Here is a 3,772-nt window from a genome sequence, read left to right on the forward strand (position 1 = left end):
AGAACGAATATCCAAAAATTCTTTTTCTACCGTTACTTTCTATAGAAATTTGTCTCGCATAAAAATCATGTTTTGCTTTGTTCAATTTGCAGCGAAGTTGAAGTCAGTCAACGAAGCGAAGTACAAGAGTGAGGAAGTACAATTTTAAGCTTAATTAAATATGCATGTATGTATGTACATACCGATTTTTAAGAAAATCTGAATACCTAAATACATACATTTGTATGTATAAAAACTGACTTATAAAAATGTTAATTAATTTTAATCTTTTAAGACATTTTCTGATTTTAATTTAATATAAAAAAGTATGTATGTACTTATCTAGGCATTCTACATTAGTTTCTCTGTAAGGCATTCTTTGCTCGCTTCTCTGGATTCTGTTTATCCATTCGTTCTCCCTTCGTTCGAAGGTAATGCTGCGGGTAAGGGCTTACCGCCAATGACATGCCCATGTTAAAATAAGGCCTTCTTGAAGCGATAGGGTAAGCGATTCCCATCGCCTAGCTCGTTTCCACTTTCGTATCTGTGGTAATCGTGTTTTTTGCTGGGTTTATGTACAATGTGCATGTCCAATTAAAGATATTAAAAAATACATACTGTGGTCAAAAAATTATAGCCGAACCACTTTTTGCCAAGTTTTAACGTATTATTTTCGATGCTATTTAATTTTGGTTTTTTTTTCATAAAAATATAGTTAATTCTTTAACAAAACCCGTGTAAATCCAAGTACCCAAATTTGTGCAATATTAGAAAAAATTCAACAAACTTTCGTACAAATTTCGAGGTTTTTTAAAAATTCCAAAAAATCAATCGCAGTTTTTAGCCACTTGAAACTTGTACTTTATTTTACTACAACTGCGTACTCAGAATCTTATTAAAAAATTCGAAATTTTTACGAAAGTTTGTTTTAAATTGCATAAATTTTTAAGGCAGTGTCACTCGATTGGTACATTTGTACAGATTAGTACAATTTTATATTGGGCTATTGGTACAAAATAAAAAAATGGGATTTTTTTTTGTAGTCAAAGGCTTGGTACAATACAGCGATGTTCTATTGAAAAATTTCAACAAATTAATTTTCGTGATTGGGATAAAGAAAAACATTTGGGTAATCACAGGATACGATTTGCACCAAATTTTGGCAAATACCCAATCGTGTGACACTGCCTTTAAACTTGTGTTTAGACGGATGTTGTTAAAGAATGAACTATAAAAAACTAACCAAAATTAAATAACAAAAAAATTAATATTTTAAAACTTGTGAAAATTTGGTGCAGCTATAATTTTTTCGACTACTGTACATTAGACTGCATCGCCACAAAAAAGTTGCGGTTTTTCCGGTGGGATTACCAAACCTAGCATATTTTAAGACTTCTATCAAAATATTGCGAAAAAATATTAAGATTTTCGGGAGCTGGACCGGTTCGAAAATACCTCTAAAAATGTATTTTTTTATGAATAAAAATAGTTTCTTAAAGGATTTTCTGGAAAAAATCCCCCCAAATGACTAAACAGTTTAAGCTTAAAAAGTTTGCATAAAAATATTTTAAAAAAATTTTCTACGGAATCATAATAATGAGATTGTTGATGCTGTTTTTTAACATTTTTCAAAGATTTGTGTAAGAAAAACTAGAATAGCTTCTTTACCGATATAGAATTATGAGGTATCAGTGGAGAGGTATTTTCGCACCCTCTTTATTTCTTTGCAAAAAAAACTCATTCACGTCCCAAATTTTTTTTTTATCAAATACCAACACATCTTAATTCAACATGGAATGACACGCGTTTATCTTACCTTCCTTTTTCATACTTTGAATGAGCTTATTCGCAAAGAAATTAAAAGGGAGAGAAAATACCCTACCAACGATACCTCATAAGTCTAAATTGGTAAGGTTTTGGCTGAGTTATTCAAGTTTTTCTTAAACCAGTCTTTGAAAAAAGGTCAAAAATTAGCATCAAAAATCTGATTATTATGATTCCGTAGAAAATGTTTTTGTAAATATTTTTATGCAAACTTTTTAAGCTTAAACTGTTTAGTAATCTGAGGTATATTAAAAAAAAATATATCTAAAAAAAAATTTTTATTAATAAAAAACTAAATTTTTGGAGGTATTTTCAAATCGGTTCAGCTCACGTAAATCTTAATATTTTTGCGAGGTATTTTGGTGGAAGTCTTAAAATGTAATAGATTTTATAATTCCAGTGGAAAACAGTACCAATACATATGAATTGTACTTACACATACACACACACATGAATTAGAACACAACGTAAAACAAGACACAACTTTGAGATCATCGAGCCGAATAGACGTGTTCTCCCCGCCAATTATGTTTTAATAAAATTCCGTTTAAAGATTACCAAAAGGTAGTTCAATATTTTTGTAGTTAACTTCTTGTGGAAAAGTGGTGAGTGTGCCCCCCCTAAAAGTGTTACCCCTGGTGTACGAGTATCGATTTACAATATTAAATAAAAAACATATTTTTAATTTTTTGAGTCTCTCACAGAGGCGGAGACTCTAGTAGGAGTATCGCTTTTGGGTAATAGATGAAAAAAATAATATTAATTTTTTTAGTCTCCGTAGAGGAATCCGAAGTTTGGCCCCTGTGCGACACGTCTTAACCGTATTCAATGGGGACCAAAATTTATATGTGATATCTGTGGCCGTGGTATTACCGATCGCTACCTTTCTGCACCAAAAAAATTACCTGCGTTAAGCGGCAAGAAGCAAGTAAAGCTAAGGTACGAAAATGTGTGCGTTTACAGGCCAACCTAATATTCTCGGCTTGCGTTTTGGAACGCACACCGCACAGTGGTCCGAAACGATAATCTCTAAAGTTCTTTTGAGTGAACCGTTTAGTTGTAGTCCGCTCACCTTAGTGAAGTAGTTCTTTAGTTCATATAGTTTATTTAGTTCAATTGACGAATACATTTACATATCGACATCTGAGTGGAAGATCGACCTATCTCGGCAGACAGTTCGAAAACGCCTTATCTCAGCATATCGAGCCCTAACCGCCAAAATAACGTAAGCGACATTTTATTCAAAATTTTCTTTTTGAGGCAGAAATATTCCTAGAGCATCTAGATACATTTCTGCATCAAAAAGAAAATTTTGAAAAAAATGTCGCTTACGTTATTTTGGCGGTTAGGGCTCGATATTTTCAGTTAATATAGGCCGTTTTTAAACCAAATTCTGAGATAAGGCCTTCTTGAAAAGTTTTCTGAGGTAGAGTGTTCAGCAATTAAATTCTAAAATAGGGCGGTCTTCATCCAAATAGGGCGTTATTGACAAGTTTTCTGATATAGGGCGTTTTTGAACTAGCTGTTGTGATAGGTCGATCTTCCACTCATGTTACTATCATACATCTATACATAGTATACAGGAAAGTCGAGATTCTTTGAATGCGGTAATCTCGAAAACTACTGAACGGATTTTGACGAGATTTTCTCTAATATACTCTGTATCGACAGGAGAGGGACCTTATTTTACTTAGAATTTTAATAGGGTTGCCACCTGTCTAAAAAACTCTAAGTTCCCCAACGTTCGTGGATTACATAAGATGAGGTGTCAAATGAAAGTGCATGTCCTTAGCGTGTACAAAAGCTTTATTATTTTTCAAGTAGGGTTGCCACCTATTTTAACTTATTATCTTCTATACATAGTAGAAAGTTGAGATATTTTGACCACGCCACTGAACGGACTTAGACGAAATTTTTTAAGTATAAGTATCGATTGGAATATTATCTTTAGTCCTTTTAGTTCCTATTA

This window comes from Rhagoletis pomonella, unplaced genomic scaffold, assembly GCF_013731165.1.
Source record: "Rhagoletis pomonella isolate Grant_MI unplaced genomic scaffold, Rhpom_1.0 Rhpom_scaffold_00008, whole genome shotgun sequence".
Taxonomy (NCBI): domain Eukaryota; kingdom Metazoa; phylum Arthropoda; class Insecta; order Diptera; family Tephritidae; genus Rhagoletis; species Rhagoletis pomonella.